This window comes from Papaver somniferum, unplaced genomic scaffold (assembly GCF_003573695.1).
Source record: "Papaver somniferum cultivar HN1 unplaced genomic scaffold, ASM357369v1 unplaced-scaffold_154, whole genome shotgun sequence".
NCBI classification, from domain to species: Eukaryota; Viridiplantae; Streptophyta; class Magnoliopsida; order Ranunculales; family Papaveraceae; genus Papaver; species Papaver somniferum.
This window is the reverse complement of record NW_020624820.1, coordinates 8,903,370-8,929,523: the sequence shown is the minus strand read 5'-3', so window position 1 is coordinate 8,929,523 and position 26,154 is coordinate 8,903,370.

Here is a 26,154-nt window from a genome sequence, read left to right as displayed (position 1 = left end):
AGATCTTATGTAACTACACAAGACACAATTGAAACAAAAATGATTCGATTTGATTGAATCGGCTCATGAATATTATAGCCACGGTTTTCATAAAGCATTCCTTAGTAATTTAATGTTTCATGTTCAGAGCACATCTTTAGATCATAACCTCTTAAGTTCACAAACAAGTTCGCGAACTTAAGTTAATCGGTTGAGTTTTCCAAACTCAGCAGAAATTCTCGGGATGAGAACTTCCGCCAGTTCGCGGACTTAGCACACAAACGAGTTTTGGAAAATCCCAGCAGAAATTCTCGGTCGAGAACTTCCGACAGTTCGTAGACTGAGTCTGCGAACTAGGTTCGCGGACTTGGCAAGCCAATTCCACAATCCTCCCGATTTCTCTTGATCAACAAATTTCGAAAACTTCGGTTCAAGGAATACATGGTTATGTAATCTAAACTCTCATTTCAATCATTGAGACATTCTCAGAGGACGCTATGTAGCCGTTATTCACAGACCGATTCCCTTCAGAGCAATTCTCAAAGTGATTGAAACTTTTCATGACTTTCGTCACTAGGTGAAGATAAACTTGATCAAAGCGAAACGCTTTACCAACACACGATTTCGAGATAAAAGATAAGCAATGAATGCTCAGCTCGAAATGTCAAATGTGTATGATCTAGTCTATATAGCATACGACTTTTGTCTCATAAGAAGTAGGAGATAGAAGAGATAGACTTTTGAGTGATAGATAAGTTCAAGTCTCCACATACCTTTTTGTTGATGAAGTTCCACGGTTCCTTGTATATATCTTCGTCGTTGTATGATGAATCGCCATGAATTCCTTGAGCTCAACTACACTTTTCTATCCTAGCCCGAGACTTAGCTATGTAGGCTAGAAATAAAGACTTATAGTTTTGATCACTAACATTGACAAACGTGCTTGAGTTAGCAACGCATGCGAGGTTGACCGAGCTATGCTCTAACAATCTCCCCCTTTGTCAATTTTAGTGACAAAACTATTAATACATATGGAATACAAAAAAGATAAACTTTAGTGGCTCCTATTCCATAGTCTAATCTTCAATGTTCCTTGAAATTTTTGTCTTTCCAAGTATTCCAATGATCCCAAAGGTTGTAAGTTTAGCACCATCGTTGTTAAAGATCGTAGCTATAACAATGAGAGAAATCGAGATTCTCGATCATTATTATACAGTGTCATAGTATTATTATATAACATCAAAGTCCAATTGTATCACGACTTTAACAATAATACTACGGTGATATGTATCACCCCCCCCTTAGTCAATACTCCATCTCGATCATGGAAACCACTCCCCCTTACACAATGATCCAAAAACCATATGTATTTGTAGTGTGAACTACAATATTTCTCCCCCTTTTTGTCAATAAAATTGGCAAAGGTACAAGAATGGGATCATAATGAAATTTCCACAAGAGACATTTCATGACCAAAAGAAAAATACATACCAACTTAATTTAGATGCAATCTAATAGCCGAAGCTAACAACATTCATCAAGGAGTTTTAAGATACAAGATAACCCCTATAAAATTCCACAGCCGCACTCCCCGCAAGATATTACCATTAAGCACAAGTTCAAAAGAAATCTCCCCCATTTGATGTAATTCCCGAGAGAACAACAAGAGCGACCTTAATTTCGAAAGAAAAGAAGGATTTTTTATTGGACACCAAAAACCATAGGAATGATTTTCTATATCCAAATCTCAACCAAATTAACCACAAGCAAACCCATGATTAATTCAATTGGAATACGCAACTAAATCAAAACCACAAAAGTGATCAATTTAATTGAAAGTGCTCAACATAAGTAAACTCAGGAGCTACGACTAAGTCGATCACACGGAGATGACTAAGTTAACCATTCAAATACTCAACATAAGGAAAACCTTACGGAATATTGACTACATTAACCAAAGAACATTTGGACAGTATAGTCTTTCATATACTCAACACAAGAATTTGTGGAATATATAAAAACTCAACTAGATTAATTACAAGAGAACCTATAATTAATCTAATTGGAATACAAATAACCAAACTAATCACCGAAGTAATCAATTTAATTATTTTGGGCTCAACATAAGAGAACTTATGGAACCCCGACTAAGTTCATCATAGAATATGACAACCTTAACCGTAGATGTACTCGACATAAGAAAGAAAACTTATGGAGTACAAACTAAATAACCAAACAGGTTGATTAATTTAGTTCTCAATGCTCGACATATAACATCTTATGGAACAAACAACATAGCCAAGGTAAATCGACTTAGTTGTAAGGTGCTCAACATAAGACACACAATGGAGCCTTTACGGTAAAACATAATAAAATGGATCAATGAAGATCAATACCGGGGATAACATACAAGAATCTATTATATTTTCCATCATAACGACATAATAGACTTTATCCTTGTAGAACAAAAGATTTTATCCTATTTTCCATCAAATATATGACTGCATAGGCATATGTTTTGTATATGTCAAAAGTCCATTCGTCCTTTCATCAATATGAATACCGATTCACGAACGACTTTACTTTTGACCGCAATATGGGACCTTCAAGTTCACGGTCGTAAACAATACATATCCCATAAAAATATTGCAATATCACAAGCCATTAAAATACTGCAATAAACATCATCCTCCAAATATTTTTAGAATTTAATACCAATAAACCTAAAAAATAACATAAGAAGATGAAAACAAAAATAGCTATGTGTAGTCACAATCATCGCTATTCAAAGCACTAGTTATTCTTCCAACTAATCCAAAAAGAAGACTTACTAGGCATATAGGAAGATGCATTACTCATCAACTTCATCATCGTACAATTTCCAAGTAGCTTGAATTGAATCCAACTCTTCCTTGAGCTCGGGACACTTGGTTCCAATTAACGACACTTGATCTTTTAAGCACTTTACTCTTGCATTTACCTTGCACACACCCTTGTAAACTTTTTGAATAAGCCTCAAGGTGGTAGGGTCTTCAACATCAATAGGAGTACCTCTTTGTCGCTTGCGAACATTTTCCCTTATACGCCGAAAGGTACATGGCGAACAAGTTTGGGGACCCTAAGAGAATTTCCAATAAAATCAAGTCCACGATCACGACAAATTTGGCTAATCAAACAAGGATAGCCTAACATCTTGATGTGAGAAGTCGTCGTCATCATTTGAAAGATGATAAAACCACAAATGTCAACATTTGTATTGCTGGATTCAAGGAAGTAGACTAATTCCGCAAATTCATAACTCCACCAAGAATTCTCAATTGTGGAGGGACAAAGGTTAGAGATACCGAGTTTTCCAAACGCCATTAAAGCAATATTAAGATCATTAGTAGGAAACTTTCCTTGACTCCAAACAACCTTCTTTCCACAAAGTCCAATAGAGATATCATCATATGATGGACGTTCATCACTTGGTCTAGGTAACCGTACTTTCCCCAACGATATTTCGGTGATCCTTGAAACTAACTCTCTATTAACGAGGAACCTTTCTCTATTTATCATGGATTTAAATTCCATCTTCTTAAAATTAACATCATGAATGTTGGCATAGAAAATCCTTGTTAGAGAATCAAAACCTTCACCAAGGACATTACAGATATTCCCAAGATTGAACTTTTTGAAGCAACCTAAATCCTGTTCATGTCCACTAAAGGTTTCCAACTTCTTTTCTAGAATAAAACCTTTGGAAGCAATTCTATCAAAAGTTCTAGCACAAGAATCATTCACAAACCTAATTCTAAGAGAATTTTGATCACAAAGAAGATTCAAGCTAGAGGATTTTGAGCTTTTAGAACTCCTTTTCATGCTTTTAGAACCCATCATAAAGAGATATACGAGAGAAAATTACTTACTTGAAGAGAACCTCAAACACCCTTCCTTTTGATTTCTTCAAAGAAGCTTTAATGGTGGAGAAGTACAAACCCTAGTTCACGTACGCGGACGGAAGATGAGAGAGAAAAAGGTTCGCGGACCACCAACACACACACACACACACACACATATATATATATATATATATCCCTCATTCATGGGCTTGGGATATACACGAACGGTGACCCACAAGACTTAGGGGATATTCTTAGCCCATTTCACATTAAGAGTATGCAACCAACATCTAACAGAAGCAATAGAAAGCTAACTAAGCACAACACAAACTATATCTTGCCCCACTTCAATATATGTACAAATGGGGTAAATGCCAATCTTGTTACCAAGAGGCATAATGTGCAGAGGAGTTCTCATGCGATATGTCTGGTTGATAAGTGTGAACAGTCCTTGTAGTATAATCAAAATAATGATGATAGTCAGGGCAGTTAGAGCTTCCTATCCTTCGTTTATTCTGGCTAGAAGAAGGATTCTTCCGATTTCTGGGTTGTACAGTATCAACAGATTTAATACATATGAAACCCTTTTCGGAATGATTCTTAGACTTAACAGAATTAAGTTTTTCTAAGAATTTGAAAACGCCTTCGAACGCTTTAAACAGATCTTTATCAATTGATCCATCACGATAGTATTCCTCATAGAGATCAAGAGTTAATCTAGTGAGGTTCCATATCCTTGAGCGTATTGAACGTTTTCCCAATTGTTCCTTCTTTTTATTTTTTTCTTCAGATTGCTTCTTAACATCTAAATCTCCCATTTTAGATGAAGTAAGATTATCATGAAAACCCAGAGGTTTTAACCATAACGATCTTTGAACAATCTTTACGGAATTCTGGCATGCATTGCAGATGCCAAGAGCAAGTTTTCCAAAGAAATTTCTCATAGGGCAATTTATATGGAACGAACAAACACAAACTTATTAGGTTTACCGTGTTTGCCTGCTCGGATACCAATTGAAAAAGCGGGGGTCTAACAACACCTCCCAATATTTCGATTAGCAATCTGTATGGACTAACTCCGAAACACTTTGTTAGAGAATCAACTAGATAGTCAGACTCAATCTAGATAGAAAGTATCTCAAGGAGTTATTATCTCAATCTCTCGATTTGATCTTTACTCAAGAAAATAGAAATCTGCGAGTCTTTATCAAAGAGAGATAACTTGGACGGTACCAAAGACCAATGTCTGAGGATCAATCAACTACAATCAACAACCAAAGGTTGGATTAGAGAAGTTGTTGATCACGAACGCACAACCTGTATTATTTCAATTATATAAAATATAATGCGGAAAAGAAATAACACAGACACCAGAAATTTTGTTAACGAGGAAACCGCAAATGCAGAAAAACCCCAGGACCTAGTCTAGATTGAATACACACTGTATTAAGCCGCTACAGACACTAGCCTACTGCAAACTAACTTCGGACTGGACTATAGTTGAACCCCAATCAGTCTCCCACCGATCCAAGGTACAGTTGTACTCCTACGCCTCTGATCCCAGCAGGATATTGCGCACTTGATTCCCTTAGATGATCTCACCCACAACCAAGATTTGTTGTAACTTAAAATCACAGACTTGATAATAAACAGATCTGTCTCACACAGAAAAGTTTATAAAAGGATAAATCTGTCTCCCACGGATAAACCCTAGGTTTTGTTCCGTCTTTAGATATAAAATCAAGGTAACAGGAACCAATTGATAATTCGGTCTTATATTCCCGAAGAACAGCCTAGATTAATCAATCATCTCTATACAATCCTTCCTGACTACATAAGCGGATTGTCGAGGAATTACAAACAGTGAGACGAAGATGTTTGTGACTTCTTTATCTTGCATATTGGAGAACTCTCACGATCTCAAGCCAATCAATCAATTGTACTCGTACGATAGAAGATGCAAGATCAGATCACACAACTACGATAAAGTAGTATCGGTCTGGCTTCACAATCCCAATGAAGTCTTTAAGTCGTTAACCTGATTTTAGAGAAGAAAATCAAAGGTTAATGGAGGTCGACTCTAGCGGGAGCACTAGTAGCACACAGACGTGTGGGGATTAGTTTTGCGCAATGCTAGATGTCTCCTTTATACAGCCTTCAAATCAGGTTTTTGCCTTAGTTACAAAGCAATCCATATTCACCGTTAGATGAAAACTTGATTTAGATTCAAGCTAATATTTCTCAACCGTTAGATCGAAAACTTAGCTTGTCACACACACTTGGGTATACGTTTACTGGGTTCCTGAAAACCATGCCCAAACATGTACGTGTATGTTGGTTCAACATAGTAACCCAAAAGAAATAAAGATGATTCGATTCGATTGAATCGGCTCATGAACATTATAGCCACGGTCTGCATAAAACATTCCTTAGTAATTTAATGTTTCATGTTCAGAGCACATCTTTAGATCATAACCTATTAAGTTCACAAACAAGTTCGTGGACTTAAGTTAATCGGTTTAGTTTTCCAAACTCAGCAGAAATTCTCGATCGAGAACTTCCGACAGTTCGCGGACTTGGAAAGCCAATTCCGCAATCCTCCCAATTTTTGTTGATCAACAAAGTTCGAAAACTTCGGTTCAAGGAATACATGGTTATGTAATCTAAACTCTCATTTCAATCATTGAGACATTCTCAAAGGACGCTATGTAGCCGTTATTCACAGACCGGTTCACGTCAGAGCAATTCTCAAAGTGATTGAAACTTTTCATGACTTTCGTCACTAGGTGAAGATAAACTTGATTAAAGCGAAACGCTTTACCAACACATGATTTCAAGATAAAAGATAAGCAATGAATGCTCATCTCGAAATGTCAAATGTGTATGATCTAGTCTATATAGCATACGAATTTTGTCTCATAAGAAGTAGGAGATAGAAGAGATAGACTTTTGAGTGATAGATAAGTTCAAGTCTCCACATACCTTTTTGTTGATGAAGTTCCACGGTTCCTTGTATAGATCTTCGTCGTTGCATGATGAATCGCCATGAAGTCCTTGAGCTCAACTACACTTTTCTATCCTAGTTCGAGAGTTAGCTATGTAGGCTAGAAATCAAGACTTATAGTTTTGATCACTAACATTGAAAAACATGCTTGAGATAGCAACGCATGTGAGGTTGACCGAGCTATGCTCTAACAAAGAGAAGTAGTTTCGTCTGGCTTCACAATCCCAATGAAGTCTTTAAGTCGTTAACCGATATGGTCTCAAGAAGAAACCTACGGTTAAAAGAGAATCGACTCTAGCAAAACCAACTAGTATCACACAGGAGGTGTGGGTATTATTTTTTCCAGTTGATAGACGTCTCCTTTATATAGTTTTCAAATCAGGGTTTGCAATCCAAGTTACCTTGGTAACAAAGTATTCAATATTCACCATTAGATGAAAAACCTAATTTATCCAAGCTAATATCTTACAACCGTTAGATCGAAACTTAGCTTGTCACACACACAAATGAAATGTATTCATTTAGGCTTTAGTAACCGTACCTAAACGTGTACACTTAGTTGGTTCACAAATAGTTAACCAATGGTTATCCATATGAGCACTTTCATATTAACCGTATTCGTCTTTCTCATAACTAGTTCAAATGACTCATAAGAACTAGTTCAAGAGTTGTTCAATTGCTTATATCTTTATACATAAACACAATTGAAACAAATTCGGTTTGATTCACTTGAATCAATTCATGAAAAATATAGCCACGATTTGCAAAGATTGCATTTCTTATTGATTTATTGTTTAAGTTCATGAAACTACCGATTTGAGAAATATAACTAGCTTGGGTAAGTGTACGGGTATGCGTACCTTAGCTACCAGATTTGAGTTGGTTTTGGTTTCCAAACTCAGCAGAACTTTTCGGGTAGAAAAGTTTCGCCAGTACGCGTACCTAAGGTGACTGGTTTATGAGTTCGTAAACTCCAAACTCAGCAAAATTTTCCGGGAGGAAAAGTTTCGCCAGTACACGTACGGGTACGCGTACCCAACCTATCTCCTTCACCAATACCGCATGCACACATATGCACGCACTTGGTTTCTGGCACATGGATTTATACACTAATGTGCGAACACACTATATATGCTTATATCCCTAGTTGGTTACGTAATCTCAACTCTACATTTCAATCATTGAAACATTCTTCTATAATGTTATAATAGTCGTTAGACATAAAGAATCGACTATCTTCATGAAAGTTATTTTCAAGATTGAAACGTCATCATGACTTTCGTCACGGGTAAAGATGAAAATGGCTAAAGCAAAAGCTTACCAACACATATTTCGAGAAAAAGATAGGCGAGTAAACTCGGTTCGAAATAGCAAATGTGTATGTATGAATACTATCATACTTATACGACTTTTGTCTCAAGAGTATGAGATAGAGTAGATAGACTTTTGAGTGGCAGATGAGTTCAAGTCTCCACATACCTTTTGGTCAGATGAAGTTCCACTGGTTCCTTGAGTAGTTCTTCGTCTTCGTAAGATAATCTCCATGGAGTCTGGAGCTTAACTATTCCTAACTATCCTAGACCGAGATTTAGTCACAAGTAAACTAGAAATCAAGACATATACTTTTGATCACTAACATTGACAAACATGCTTGAGATAGCAACGCATGCGAGTTCGACCGAGCAATGCTCTAACAGATGTAGAACAAGATTGGTCTGGGACTTGGATTGACTGAAAAAGGGAAGAATTCCTTTCCTTTTACGAAAACAGAGGCAGAAATGTCACGTTCAAGAAGGCTACTCATCTGCGTACTTCCTGTGTTGGATTTTGGACGAGATTCTCGTCGATATATTCATGGTAATGATTTCGTGTGACCCTGTTACATCAAAACAAGGTAGGTAAGGGTTTTTGAATCGGAAAAATAAGGGTTTTACACGGACTTTCTATAAACAGGGTATGGAGAGTATATCGACTTTCTTTGGATTTATTCTAAGAAGGTACGAGTGAACGAAATGAAAGAGTATATTCTGCTGGATTTTATCCTATCTTGGGAGTTTGGATGAGATAGAGAAGTCGTGTAGGAAAAGAACAAAAAAGGAAAATATTCACAGGAATGGAAGTTACGTAAAGATAAGATCTTCTCATTGACTTAGCAGGATTTGATCGTATCTTGGGAAAGTCATGGAAAGCTAGAGAATACACGTAAGAGTACAACAGAGGATGGAAGTCCGAGACTTGAGGGGCAGGAAAAAAGAGCGATTTAATCGAGTTACAAAGGCCTGAGGTGTATAAAAAGAAGCGGCAGGAATCCTAGAAAGGGAAGTCGAGAGTTTGGGGTGAAGCATAGGAGACGTCGGAGCTGCAAGAGAAGTTGTAGAGTATCTTCTCTGCTGGTGAAGAAGACAAGCTGAAGAACATTGGATCGCTCAACTCAGTCGCTGATCAAGAGGACAGTCGCAGAAACCGTGACCTATACTTTCAAACCCAATAACTTTGTAACAATTTTTCCAACAATAATTTTGAGTTCGCAACAGTTCTGTTTGGGTTCTCTGTAACAGTGGGTTCTGTAACAATTATAATTGTTACAAAAACACTACTTTATACCTTTTCTTCAATAAAACACCTAATCAACCATGCGTTATTATTTTGAGCGTGTTTTGGATATAAGAAGATAAACCCCAACACTGGGACAACGGAGGAAGCCATTCTTTACGCATGTGGTAATTCTATTTAATTCTTTTATGACTTTTGCACTATTTTAAATTGATTTATGATTTTTCTTGATTATTTGTGATTTTTTTCTGATGGTGTATGCTTAGTGTAAGAACTTTTGATACATCATGCTTATGATTTACATCTAATGCTTTACAAAATCTACTTTTGGCAAAGAACAGAGTCAATATTTGTTACCTTATAAGCTATAATTGTCTAGAATTAATAGTTAAACCACATGAATATAAGAATTTGTGGAATCTTGAGTCTCAGTATATCGTAATATTGTTACCATCTTTTGTATATATTTACTAGATTAAGTCTAAAATCGAGTCTTTACAAGTCTGAGTTGAACGAACTTTCACTACCACTTTCTAAAACTTGTTAAAATCACATCAGATATGTGACAGTTGGTGGTTGTGGCCACACATTGGCTATCTGACAGTTGGTGGCCATGGCCACATCCTTTGGTGGGACCGACAAGTTAGTAGCCATTGTCAAACCCTTTTGTTAGATCGATAAGGTTGGTGGCCATGGCCACGGGGAGAGACTATATAGCCATGTAACATGGCTACCAGGTTTGGTATGGCCAAAGAACACGGCTAGGTACTATGAGACGCGGCCATGATGGTTTGGTTATAAGGTGTTGCCATGGTGGCATGGCTATGAGGAGTGCCCATGGTGGCCTGGATATGGAGTGCGCCCATGTTGGCGCTGTCACTCTGTTTGTAGCATACAAAACATATTCGAGTAATTCATCCATGGAAGTTCTGCGACTCGAAATAATGTTCAATATGATTTCGTACTAAATAGTATGCTTCTAATAGTACTTTTATTCAAAATGGCGTAGTAGCTCATTATGAATATTTATAATTTGCACCATCAGTGTAGACTGATTAATGCATGACAGTTCATATGGCATTGCACAAAATAATGAAAGTTCAGCCGAGTGAAGCTCTAAAATCTTGTAGGCATATTCAAGGCCAGTATAGCCATTAAATGGATACGCATTCCCAATTCTCTTGCGGAATATAATGTAGAAGTACGAATCTATAATTCTGATGCCGGATCAGGAATTTATACATATTTACAAACATCTATAGAATACTGAGAGTTCAGCTTGACGAATCTCTAGTACATATATAATCATAGATATGTCTCTGTTGTAGGTTCAGAGGCGATTTTTACAAGTTTTGTCCTTGTCAAAAAACCACCATCAACAATGTGACCGGTCATGGAGAGTGGGATCTCAACCTCATCTCCTCTCACACTCTGCACACGATTCCTGAGGCATTCCAATATGCCTTTTCACGTGACTCATCCTAGTCATTCTCACAAATCGGAGAATATCTTTATATCTTGGACAACTGGGATAAAAAGAATATTTCTCTCTCTCAACACATCATCATAAAGGCTGACTCAACTTCACACAAATGGGGGAATATCAATTAGGGTTTTGGTCTGGCAGTCTACGACACGTGTGAGAAATACCCAGCATATTTCTCACCGCATAAGAGAGTAAAGGCGGTGGAATAATGAGATAAACTTAACCTAGTTTATCTATCTATTCCTGAAGTGACGAGAGAAGTGCTCCTCACGGCACGGCAAGCAATCCCTATCTTCACCGACTCGAGATTAGAGAATTCAACTATAAATAAGTCATTTATTTCTCCAAGCTAACACACAACTTTCTCATAAATTCTCAGAGTAATTCTTCTTCAAACCCTAGAATTCTCTGATCTCTCTCTTCATATGATTCCCTCCCTAAGACCAGCCATAAGACTCCATCCATGTGACTGAAGCAGCCTTTGAACGACCACTGTGCGTGGTTAGGCCAAGACTATTCGTGCTCAACCTCCCGTAACTCACTTTCAGAAACCCTAGAATCCCACTTATATCCTCTCACCAATTTTAGGTAACTACATTTTGGCGACCACAATGGGAGGTTGTCCACTCAATTACATATTTCAATCATGGTCATTATTAGAAAGGAAGCTGACTCCATCAATCCAATCACAAAAACATCTCCTTGATTCAGTCTATGTAAATCCACTTCTGACACACTCGAGAAGGCCATACCATCACTTTTCTGTCTTAAACTAGTGATTGGCCTTAGTAAATAAGTTAGTGACGTCCTGGATCACCCGAAACTTTCCCTCTATGGAAAAAACGTCCTAGTAACCTATTTCCACAAAAATCTACTACTAATCCTTGAAAACGTTGGGTAAGGACCTAGGCGAGCTCCTGGGGAATCAGCAGAATCTTGCGAAATCTATATCCAGATTTATCTAAAAATGCCTTTAGAGTTACTAGTAGGGTTAAATCTGACAAATCTAGAGCGAACACATGTTTGCTAAATAAGGAGTACTAAAACTTCTAAGAATAGTACGGACGAGATCCGGTATGTCTGCAGTCGACCTCACCAGAGAAGATAAAGCTCGTTACGAACGCGACAGAGAAAAGGAGAATCCATTCAGTCGACCTTATCACTCTCAAGGACCATATGACACTCTAAACTTGGAGATTCTGACGAATAGTTGCTCCAAAATTCGTTTAGGTCAAGGGCCCTCATCCTAATCACAGGGCACTCAGGAAGTTTACTTCATTTTACTATTTTACTTATAATTCTTTCATTCTGTATCCGATTGACCTAGTTATTTTTCCGTCGGATTTGTCTTTTCGTCGTCTAAAGGATAAAGTTAGCGAAAACTTAGAAAGGCTCTATAAAATTCGTGACCTAATTAAAACATTGCAGAGCCTCCTACTTTCACGGACTACCATATCCGTCCAAAATACAACTTGTCGTTCTTCCTGCTTTAAAGGATCATGACCAGAAAGTAACAAAGTATCAGACAATTCTAGTTTCCAAGATGACGCTCGACCAAAGCTTATACTTATCCGAAAGTTCACAACCGCTGGTCGATATGCTATCTCAACATCTGTTATGTTAGAAATATGAGAAACTATCCCTAGGAATTACAACCAAGTTTCAGTGAGCCTTTAGCTCAACTACACCAACGATCATCGTAAGTTCAATTTTACGATGGGATTTTAGTTCACCCAAGACGGGAAAGGAGAATATCTTTGCAACCGAATCTATAAAGGGAAAAGAAATCCGAAGCAATACTCGTGAGGCCAACAATTCAGATAAAACTTCATTACTCGACATACATCCACAACCAACTACTGTCACTGAAGTAAACAAGGGAAGGATCCGATACCGTTGTTCTAGGACACACGTTACTCATCCAGACGCCTACTAGCGGTCCCTTCAGTCAAAGCATCTTCTATTAAAAAAACGGTTTAACAAGCTCCCCCATGTGTCAGAGTCGGGCGTGATGACTGAAGAACAAGATACATCTCCCCTAGTCACAGAAGGTGTCTCCTACTCTAAAGTCCGGTTGACCATCTCCTAGAAGAATAGATCTCAGCTGAAAATTTGCAACAGATGTTCGCATGAGTCCCTATCAAGACATCTAACAAAGACTAAACAACGACTTTGTCTCATCCCTGAAGATTCAATCTCGAGCAACACAAAGGTCTTTCCCGGATGATCAAACATCTCCAGTAAATGAGAATCCCTATTCATGCAAGAAACTGGGGACTGTCAAAGAACCATGCATCATACATCTATGTGATTAACATGAGGCGACCCAAACATCCAACTCCTAGATGACATAGTCTTATACCATTGACCCAGAGCTTCCCTTGCGCAAAAAATTGGTAGAATTCAGAATGCTTCAAGTTAGAGACTTCTCACTAGAGGTGTATGAACGAGAATCAGATATCCTGCCCGAGCCTCAGGTCCCATGGCAAGCCTCAAACACATAGTCTTCTCTTATGACAAAACGCTTGAACCCATGCGACCAAATCCCCTGGGGACTTGAAATCAATCCCAAACAGAGATGCAGGAACGATTTCACAAGTCGAAGATTAGAATATTCAAAATCACGTTTTGCCGCATCCAGAGAAGGACTCACCCATCAAGATAAATCTAGGGTTTCTATCTTGATCAAGAAAGCTAGTTTTTTTACCAAACCCATCTAGTATTTTCGCATATGCAAACATGTATCAGGAGTATACCAACGGAAAACACGCGTCCTCTGCTCAAGATTCACGCATGAGATAAACTAGGATTTGTGTTGGGTAAAAACGAGCCTGCAACTTCTCATTTACTAAAACTTCCTCATACTTCATCCAGCTAACTCGAAAAGCTGTAAAAAATGGGTAGAGAATTTGACGATGCACTCGAAGATAAATGTATGTCTATTTCCCTGCTAGCACATGTTAAAAGAGCCCGACGTTCCCTAATACAATCTAAGAGATATGATCAAAACTCCGGAAACCTTATATTTTTTAGTTCAAATTCACATGGACTTACCACCGAAAAACTAATCTTCAGATCCTAATTTTCTCTAGTAGATGAAAGGCAGGTCTTTTCTGTTCGAAAGTTGGGGTCAACCACTAAAATCAGATGTGAAACGAAGTTTCCAGAGCCTCCAGAGTGAAGATGGCGCAAGGAAGGACTTTCTATTACGAATTTTACTTGGGGTTTTCATCTACTCGCATACGCAACAGAGCCATCTAGGTTTTGCACAAATTAAGAACTCTTGAGGGTCCCCTTCCTTTATGAGATGCATACAGAAAGGGTACAAAGAGGGAAAATATCAACCCTGAAGTACAGAGGTCCTTAAAGAAAATATCTTGCTTCATGTTAGTCAGCTTCACTTTGGCCTCTGCATCTCAATCCTCCTGCCTAGTATGTTCCAACTCTTCGTCTACCATGTTCCCCCTCCATATTAAGAACCTCTCTGAACTCAATTCACCCCGACGGACCCTGGCAGAGTCACTATCTCAACCACTCACATTAAAAGTAAATATTCTCACGTGTTCTCATCATGTTTCCTAGGTTTACAAGACTATCAGAAGCAAGACCGTTCAGAGTTATCATTCTCATGATATTAAATTCGTCGATAAGTGTCTCATATGAAGTCAAGACATGGTTCCCGTGAAATCACCATCATGCCAGTCAGTTGTTTCTGCACACCGAATCTCTTTCTGAAAGACCTATGAAATTGTTGAAGCTCGCCTCATCCTCATACTTCCAAGGGCGAACTCATTCTCACCATGAAGAGTATTCTACAAACAAAGATAAGATAAAATAAGGCTGCAAAGTTCAAATTACATGAGTTAAAATCAAGGGAGCAACAATACATGACTAGGGTTTGCTCTAGTCCAATCCATTAAAGTTTTGTCTCATCCAATCCCTTCAAGCCTTGTCCTCGCCTAATCCCTTCAAGCCTAAACTCATGCCTAGAGTCTTATCCTTATAAAGGGATCCATCCCACATCTCATGGGATGCTCGCATGTTTTTTTGGGTCCACACTTTTCATGAAGAATCAAAAGAAGACATGATTTTCCGTAACTAAGGGTAAAAACGTATAAGCATGCCATGGATATTTTTTGGCTCAAGGGGATCAAATTCATAACCTATAAAAAGCTAAGGAAGGTTAACTAGGTCATAAAACTCCAAGAGGTCGTTTCCTAAGAGTCTCAATACATCAAGAGTTCAAACGCAACAAGGACTCCTTTCGAAAGCAGACATCCGCACATTTCAGCATAAATATTTGAAAACTGATGACAATCCGTAAAGAATTTCTGAGTACTTCCTGAAGAAAATATGTTCCCATATGTCTTACGAACAACATACCAAAAGCGCGCCTCAAACGGACAAACAATTTAGGAGATGTGGTCCCAACACCGAAGTAAGTGCAATCTGAAAAACTCGAGAAATTTTTATACAAGATTTCTGAAGCCAAAAGTATACACAGATTTGATTGACCAAACAAACTCGGAATCAAGTGATTCTTTTTGTATTATAAATATTATCCTCTTACCTTTCAAAGTTGGGGTTTGGGACTCAAATCGGACTCTGTATGAAGAGTTTACCATTCTCCCTAGGTGTCTCAAATCTGAAGTTTTCCGACGAACACCTAAATGAAGTGAATCCTTGACAAATACGACTACTTCTATTCATTCAATGGTCGAAGGAATATGAATATATGATTAATGAAGGATAAAGATTAAGATATATCGAAGATAACTCAATGGAGAAAGAAGGATAGGTATTTACATCAGCAAACTCAAGATGATAAGTACTTTTGTTAACATTCTGAAGATTAGTATCGTTTTGAAAGAAAAAAAGGTTACCATCTATGCAAAAGGAAGATGATATCACTCAGCACGCCATGATCAAGAATTCAAGTACACCGAGCATTAAAAGTTAACACGTGAATTTCCTTCAGAGTGCAATATAAATCCTACGTCAAATAGAAGATGAATCTCACTTGAACTAGGAGACCAACTTCCGAAAAGAGTTCAGGATATGCTCTACTTTTTTCTATCCTTACCCAAGTAAATCACAAGTCATGCCAAAGTTTCTCCACCTCCTTGAACGCAGACTTATCGAGGAAAAAGGCAGAAGTAAATACATAAGTGCCTCTAGTTCGATATTTTGGCTATTTTTGAAGGAAAATGGGATTTGGCTAAGAGAGGTGATCAAGTTCTTATCCGCTCATGGCACCAGACCCATACACACGGTTTTCCAACTACAGTTCAAGCCAAGCAAGTAAAAGGAGTTTTAGGAGAAGGCAAATGAATTCAACTCAAACAAGGAATTCTACTGTGAATAAAATTCGTGGAACATACTGGACCGGTTTCTAAACCTAGTACATGTCCAAAATACTTCTCTTTTCAGTTTTGATTCAAAATGAAATCTCTCAAGGCAAAAGGAAAAGAAATTAGAGTCAAAAGAGGAAATTAAAGGGATTTGGCTCTAATAAGGAAACCTAGGGTTTCTCTTCTTACAAAACCTCTCCAAGCCGTGGACAAGCCCTTCCTATGCGTGAGAACGGTTTCCTGATCCAGTGGGACGTCACTTATTCTCTTAGAAATTTTTCATAGGGACCAAACTCGAAGAGAATTAGGGTTTTGACGAAAATATCCCTAATTTCAAGAATTTGACGAAAAATGGATTTATTCTAAAAGAGAGGGGGCCGAACCTCTCCAAGTTCTCTTGGACGGTTCGGTAAACCTCTATAAATCCTTTTTATCTCACCACTCTTCAACAAAAACGAGTTCATAAAGGATTTAAACCAAAATACCCTTATTTCACAATTTTGAGTATTTTCTAAGAAGAATGCCCTAATACAGCCAGAGACCGACCAAGCTCTCATCTAATCATTAAAAAGGCCTCATACACGTGAATATTGAGTTCTCTAACTGTTCGTAGAAGAACAAGATTGCAACAAAACCCATAAAAGCAGAATTTCAGAGAAAATAAAGGGAATTTAGCTCAAACGAGGAAGTTCGAGTTCATAATTTCCGAAAGACCAGACACGTGCCTATCTCCCTCTCTCTCAAGACGTGACCATGCCTAGGGAATCTCATGGTATCTATCATGCCAAATAAAATCAAGCTTATAATGGTTTTTGACGAAAATACCCTTAAATTTCAAAAGTATGGATTTTCTCTAAAAAGAGGTGTCTGATTGGTACAAGGAATTAAACATGCTTTCATCACACAATGTGACAACTCTACAATATAGATGCATACCTTCCGAGCCTCGTTAATCATATCCACAGTGTCTTATGGAGTCAGTCGCGAACAAAAAGGAAATGAGGGTTTAGGTGCAGTACAAGCCTGTATTCAGAATTTACGTGGGATCAAGACTCCGTAATTTTAAAAGTGCCTATTTATTATCATAGAATTCCTCCAACCTCAAGGCTATACAGAAATCATCCAGAGACCTCTCTTCCCCACATACTAGCATGTACAAAGTCGAAGGCTCAAGGATGCACAAAGAGACAAAATTAGGGTTTTGGCCAAGTAAATCCTAATTAATAATTCGATAAAGATAGAAATTTTGTCTCATCAATACTACATTATCATTCCAATAACGCCTCCAAATGCAAAAGCCCAGAAGGACTCCAGGTCTAGAGTCAATTTCCAAGTTCACAGCAAAAGCGAAGACTAAGCATCGATTCGGTGACTCTACAAGTCTAAAAGAACGAGTGAATTGTAATTTCTCATCTGAACGACTCGTCACCATCATAGAAAAATCAAGGTTCTACTCTGAGTAGGGGACTTGATGTAAATGGTAAAATTTGGATAAGGGAAAAAATGTCATTTCAAGACCATAAGGCAAAACTCAACTCTCACGGGAGAGATTAAGCCATTGGTCCTCAAGGCACCCATAACCACGATTTCTAGTATATGTCCCCGCGATACACTGTTGGTCATGATGCCGTGACTCCTAGCATACATCTTTGACGAGATACTGCTATTCACATAGGTTTTGTAGAGCGTAAAACGTCCCCAACAGATTTATGAACCAAAATAACCAAAATTCCAGCTTGTCTTCGCAAGACGCAGTTGATTGTGATGCCATGATTCCTAGTATACATCCTCGATGAGATACTGCTGGTCATGTAGGCTCTGTAGCTGCCTAAAAACATCCCCGACGGACTTATGACCCAGAACGGAGACATACATGTCTCCTGTAAGCACGACTCACCCTATTTGAGATCAAGGACTGATTCCTAGTACATCATCGCGAGATACATTGGTCATGTCTACTCTAGGATCTAACTCGGCTTACCGAGGCTTCAGAATAATTCCTAGGACATCCCCACGAGATACATTGGTTATTCTGCCTCTGGGCCCTTTCGACAGACTCCTAGAATATCCTTCCGAGATACACTGGTCATGTCGGCCCCATAAATACGGAATCCTAACACATCTTTGCAAGATACGCTGGTCAAAGACAAGTGATCCGAAGGCTCACAGAGACATTATTAGGCGTGCAACCCTTCTTTCCTCTCCCAAACATGTCCCAGCTGACTTCGGACAGATTCCATTATGTTGGCCAAGTCTTGAACAGACTCCGTCCTGTTGGCTAAATATCAGATAGTTTAAAACCCGTCAGCCAAGTCTCTGATGGCCTCATACCCGTCGGACAAATCTCTGACGGCCTCAGACCCATCGGGTAAATCTCTGACAGTCTCAAACCCGTTGGCCAAATCTATGACAACCTCAGTCGCGTTATCCAAATCTCAGGTGGCCTCTTCTGAATTGAGCCATCTCGTTTGAAGAATTTTATACACGCATGAAACTCAAGTACATGCCTTACCTAGGGATCAAGCCTATTTCTCAGCCTCTCAAACACACTCACGGCTAGTAAATTGAGCCTGAACTATACATGTCTATCCAAAAACGTGGATAAGCTCTAATTGAGCTCCGCATCCTCAACAAAGGGACCCAAAATCAATAATACTATCTTCACATGACATATGTGGCCGGTCATGGAAAGAAGGAGCTCAACCTCAGCTCCTCTCACACTCTACACACGATTTCTGGGGCATTTCATTCCTTTTCACGTGACTCATCCCAGTCATTCTCGCAAATCATATAATATCTTTTTATCTTGGACAACTCAGCTAAAGAGAATATTTCTCTCTCTTAACACATCATCACAAAGGCTGACTCAGATTCACACAAATGAGGGGATATCAATTAGGGTTTTGGTCTGGCGGTCTCCTGCACGTGTGAGAAATACCTTAGCATATTTCTCACCGCAGAAGAGAGTAAAGGTGGTGGAATAACGAGATAAAATTAACCTATTTTATCTCTATCTATTCCTGAAGAGACGGGAGAAGTGCTCTGTACGCCACGACGAGCAATCCCTATCTTCACCAACCAGAGATTAGAGAATTCAGTTATAAATAGGTAATCTATTTCTATAAGATAACACACAACTTTCTCATAAACTCTCAAAATAATTCTTCTTCAAACCCTAGAATTCTCTGATCTCTCTCTTGGTATGCTTCCCCCTAAGTCCAGCCCTAAGCCTCCATCTCTGTGACTGAAGCAACCTTTGAACGACCACTGTGCGTGATTTAGGCGAAGACTATTCTTTCTCAACCTCCCATAAATCACTTTCAGAAACCTGGAATCCACTTCTAGCCTCTCACCGATTTTAGGTAACTACATTTTGATGACCACACTGGGAGGTAAACGTTCTGATTATGAGAAAAAGATATAACTCTGGATATTCTTTCTTGTTTGAGATTCATTAAGTTGAACTCTCGAAATTGAATTTGAGTTTGTCCATACAGGTTGCCTAAGAAAAATTTGGTGGCGTATTTTGGTACCCTCGCGTTTTCAACTTTGATTGCACGTAGTTAGATTATTCTTGAGAGCCTTCTCTTCTGACATAAGGGTCACTGAAACTAGATCAAAGTTTTGACGGGATATTTAGAATTGTTTTTTAGATCTAAAGACATTTTGTGATAATATATTGTTAACAAACTCCGTTCTGTACGTGATTAATCACAAGAGGAATCAAGTTTGTGTTGTGCAGGTTATTTAGGAAGGCAATTGAAGATTTGAAGATAAGAAGATTTTTTCTTGTTTATTTTGGTATCTCGTGATTTGTGCACCATCTACAGTTACAAAGACGCGGTTAGCAATCTAGGTAACACAACTACTACTATAGGTCGTTGTAAAGTCAAGTTTTAATTACTACAAGCATCTAACCCGGTGCATACGCACCGGATATTTTGCAAATGGAATTTAAGAAGAACTTTAAGTGAAGTGATTTGCAAAGCTAGTCTTTCTCTTCATTGAATCCTTTATGCTTAAGTTAAGTGATTTTCCATCTTGATATTGATGTAACATAAAATCTTGGGCCCCAATGAATAACGACGGAAACACAATCCCATTCTTCGTGGAGGAAGGTTATGTATATATACTATTCATGATATAACCACATCATGCAACCCGCTGCTCAAAACATGTGTACGTGTCGACCAAATATCCTTGAACGGACAACGGCCTTTTATTGTAGTCAAGCCTTCATTTGCTCGTTGTTTCCATATATATGCCATTTTTAATCCTTTCTAAAATAAATTCCGACTGTCGGTTTCGTTAAAATAGTCCCATGTCCATCTCTTTTGACAAATGGTTTCTCTTTCCCAAACTTGTTAATCTACTTTTGACATGTTGATATCTTGGAAGCATTCTTCAAGGATAAAAATAAGAACATTACTCATATCCGGATCATATTCATAACTTGTGTTAAACACGAATGTAACCCATCCAATATTTGTCCTTTTGGTTACCTTGGATTTCTTCGAACTCCATGAATGTGAAATTGTACTTTTCTTTAATTTTGTAGTATATCGTAACCATCTCCAAAACATCTCCTATTCATTCATGGCGGGAAATCCAAAGGATTCTCTAATTTCGAAGTTTCAATGAAAAAAACATTCCATTCTGAAAAAGTGGGGGTACAACAACCACACCCAATATTTCGCTTAGCAATCTGTATGGACAAACTCCAATATACTTTCTAGAAAATCAACTAGACAGTCATACTCAATCTAGATAAAAAGTATATCAAAGAGTTTATATCTCAATCTCTCGATTTGATATATACTCAAGCAAATAGAAATCCGCGAGTCTTTATCAAATACTAGAGAGATAACTTGGATGGTACCAAAGACCAATATGCAAGTGTCAATCAATTTAAATCAACAACCAAAAGGTCGGATATTCTAATTGATTGAACAACGCACAACCTGTGATATTTCAATTATGTAACAAAATATAATGCGAAAAAGAAATAACACAGACACCAGAATTTTGTTAACGAGGAAACCGCAAATGTAGAAAAACCCCGGGACCTAGTCCAGATTGAACACACATTATATTAAGCTGCTACAGACACTAGCCTACTCCAAACTAACTTCGGCCTGAAATGTAGTTGAACCCCAATCAATCTCACACTGATCCAAGGTAAAGTTATGCTCCTACGTCTCTGATCCCAGCAAGATGCTATGTACTTGATTCCCTTAGTTGATCTCACCCACAAACTAAGAGTTCCTACGACCCAAAGTCGAAGACTTTAATAAACAAATCTGTATAACACAGAAAAGTCTACGGTAATATATAAAACCGTCTCCCATGAATATACCTACGAGTTTTGTTCCGTATTTTGATAAATCAAGGTGAACAGGAACCAATTGATAAACCGGACTTATATTCCCGAAGAACAGCCTAGTATTATCAATCACCTCACAATAATCCTAATCAACGCAGCGAAAAAAGATATTTTGGAATCACAAACGATGAGAAGAAGTGTTTGTGATTTCTTTTATATCTTGCCTATCGGAGATATCAATCTCAATCCAATTATTACAATTGTACTCGTACGATAGAAACAGCAAGATCAGATCACACAACTACGAGAAAGTAGTAACGGTCTGGCTTCACAATCCCAATGAAGTCTTTAAGTCGTTAACCTGGTTTAGAAGAAGAAACCAAAGGTTAAAGGATAATCGACTCTAGCTTAGCACAACTAGTATCACACAGAAGGTGTGAGGATTAGGTTTCCCAGTTTCTAGAGCTCTCCCTTATATAATCTTTCAAATCAGGGTTTGCAATCAATGTTAGCTTGGTAACAAAGCATTCAATATTCATCGTTAGATGAAAACCTGATTTCGATTCAAGCTAATATCTTTCAACCGTTAGATCGAAAACTAGCTTGTTACACACAAATGAAAGGCACGTTTCTAGGCTTGTGTAACCGTACCCAAACTTGTACATTTGTTGGTTCAACAATAGTCAACTAAATGGTTAGCCATATGATCACTTTCATATCAACCATATTCTTCTTCGCCGTAACTAGTTCAAATGACTCAAATGAACTAGTTAGAGAGTTGTTCAATTGCTTAGATCTTATGTAACTACACAAGACATAATATAAGAAAAAACGGTTTGATTCACTCGAATCGGTTCATGAACTTTATAGCCACGGTTTGCAAAAGCATTCCTTAGTTTATATAAACATGAGTTCAAGAACAACGGATTTTAGATGTAACCTTCTCAAGTTCGCGGACTGGGTTTGCGGACTTAAGCTCACGGAAGGAGTTCACAAACTCCAGCAGAAATTCTCGGGTCGAGAACTTCTGCCAGTTCGCGGACTTGGCTCACGCCATATTCCGTTTCTCTTGATCAACAAAGTTCGCAAACTTTGGTTCAAGGAATAAGGACTTATACATATATGTGTTTCCACAATAATGCTTATATCCTACCAATGGTTATGTAATTTAAACTCTTATTTCAATCGTTGAAACATTCTTAGAGAACGTTATATAGCCGTTATTCACAGACCATTTTTCGTCAGAGCAATTTCCAAAGTGATTGAAACATAACATGACATTCGTAACTAGGTAAAGATGAATTTGGCTAAAGCGAAACTTACCAATACATATTTCGATAAATAGATAGGCGAGATAAACTCGGTTCGAAATAGCAAATGTGTATAATCAAAGTCTATATAGCAAAACGACTTTTGTCTCAAGATAGGAGATACATAGACTTTTGAGTGATAGATATGTGCAAGTCTCCACATACCTTTTAATCGATGAAGATCCACCGGTTTCTTGAGTAGTCCTTCGTCTTGTATGATGATTGCCATGGAGTTCTTGAGCTCAACTACACTTTCTATCCTAGTCTTAGACCTTAGCAATAGTAGACTAGAGACTTATAGTTTTGATCACTAACATTGACAAACATGCTTGAGATAGCAACACATGCGAGTTAGACCGAGCAATGCTCTAACAATCTCCCCCTTTGTCAATTTTAGTGACAAAACTATCAATACATATGGAATACAAAAAATAAATAAATTAACTTTTGTAGCTCCTATTCCATACGCCTAATCTTCAACATTACTTGAAGTTTTCGTCACTTCCAAGTACTCCAATGATCCCAAAGGTTGTAAGTTCAGCATCATCGTTGTTGAAAATCCATAGCTATAACAACGAGAAAACAAGAGTTCTCAATCATTGTTATACAGTGTCATAGTATCATTACACAGCGTCAAAGTTCAATTGTATCATAACTTCAACAACAATACTATGGTGATATGTATCACTCCCCCTAGTCAATACTCCATCTCACATGGAGACCACTCCCCCTTACATAATGATCCGAAAACCATATGTATTTGTAGTGTGAACTACATATTAATTCTCCCCCTTTTTGTCAATAAAATTGGCAAAGGTACAAGAACGGGATCCTAATAAAATTTCCGAAAGAGACATTTCTTGACCAAAAGAAAGCAAAAATATATCATCTAATTTAGATGCAATCATAAAGCCTAAGCTAAATGCATTCATCAAGGAGTTTATAAAGATACAAGATAACCCCTATAATATTCCACAGCCGCACTCCCCACAAAGATTTGGCAATTACGCACAAGTTCAATTAAGAACTCTCCCCCATAAAATGTCATTCCTGAAAGAACAACAAGAGCGACCTTAATTTCGAAAGAAAAGAAGGATTTCTTTGGACATAACAAATCACGTACAAGTATGAATTTGAATCCAAAAATATTCAATTAAACTAACCACAAGAGAACCCATGATTAATTTAATCGACAAATGCTCAGCATAAGTGAACTTATGGAGACTTAAAAACATACAATTAGATTAATCACAAGAGAACCCATAATTAATCTAATCGAAATACACAACCAAATTAATCACAAAGTAATCAATTTAATTGGTCATGCTCGACATAAGAAAAAACTTACGGAGCAACAACTAAATAACCAAACAAGATGATTAATTTAGTTGAATATGCTCGACATAAAGTACCTTACGGAACAACAACATAGCTAATCATAAAAATAATCAACTTGGTCGTTTAATGCTCAACATAAGACACTTTACGGAGCCTCGTAATAATACATAAAATATGGATCAGGGAAGATCAATACTGCGGAATACACAAGGATTCATTCTATTTTCCATCACTGTTCACATAAAGACATTTAATAGACATAATCCTTGAAAACAAAAGATTTTAACCTATCTTCCATCAATAATTGACATAATAGGCTTAACTTTTGCATTTGTCAAAAGTCTATTCATTCTTTTATCAATACATGCATATCGACATACGAAAGACTTTACTTTTGACAAGGTATGGGACAATCATAGTTCACAGACGTAAACACACATATACCATAACAATATTGCAATATATAAAACCATAAAGATTAATACTGCAAAAATCATCTTCCAAACAAATTTAGAATTTAAACCAAAAAATCTAAAAACATGAAGATGAAAATGTTGGACATAGCTATGTGTAATCACAATAATGGCTATTCCAAACACTAGTTATTCTTCTAATAAAAACAAGAAAATAGAAGATTTACTAGGCAATCATAAACTCCTATAGAGAACATGATCTGAAAAACACTAGATCCGGTCAGCAACCAGAGATTGAACATGGACGAGCTCATCAGTTGCTTTCTTCAGTTCGTTTTTCAAAAACTCAAGATTCCTTGTTGTGATTCCGAGTTGTTCACGTACGACTTCAAAATCTTGAAGAAACTTTCCTACCAGTTGTGATGAAATCTGAACTGGTAGTTTGTTTTCATGATCAATAGCATGAAGGCATGTTATGAAAACAGGATTCTCATGAAACTCGATAGTCTTCCCTTTCTTGACTTCATCATCTTCATTTCCTCCATTCATTGTGCACACAAAAACCTTTGACCTTTTAGAATAGTGTAACACGTGATGACACCCAAGTATATAAATAAGTTCCTTGGAAAACCCTAGGAGAACTTGTACACGTTCGTGTGGGCCAGAAGTTCGTGCACTGGTGGTCCCCGCCTTAAGATGTGACCAAAAGGAAGGAGAATGAAGTTCGAGTATCAAGACTAATAGTTGAAAAACCAACTATTTGGAGGAAGTACACGCAAACAGGAAAATTTCTCAAGAACGAAGGATCATGATTATCTACAAGAGAAAAACTGGAGCGAAGCTCAACAGATTTTAAAGATCAAAAACAAGAAAGGAAGTGAACACATACAACCTTGACAACACTTCTCAAGACACACTTCTTGAGAACAATGAGCATCCTTCTTAAATTAAAAGAGGGATGCTATAGTGAGCAGTCATGGTGTATTAAGATGAGCATTTTGCTCATCAATATTGACTTCTTCTTTTTCTCCTTCAGAAGGATTTAGAGACAAATCACATGACATGGTTGAATGAGTTTTATTAAGAGAGGAACTAGGAGTACCTGAGTCAATCGCTTTCCATGTTTTTTTGATGCGATGTTTGAGTCTGTTTATGCTTATCTTAAGTTCTGAGACTCGATTATTGATATGTAAGCAATCTGGAGCTGAGCTCTTGGATTTGCGGCCTTCTTCAGGGAGTCACAATCTCGACCTTTCTTTCTTTCTCCTATGTCTTTTCCTCTTTTCAGAGATATTTAAGAAGTCAGTTACTCTTCTGCCGTTCTTCCTTCTACCACTTTTCGTTTCAAAGGCACGATTATCATAGTAGTTTTCTTGATTGTCGAAAGTGCCTTTTACTCCAACAATGTGAGAGACAGGTTTGATGACTTCTTTAGACATCCATGCAAGCATGTTGTGAAGTTTTTCATTCCTTAAACGAAAACGACATCTTCGCTCAGAGTGTCCTTTATTTCCGC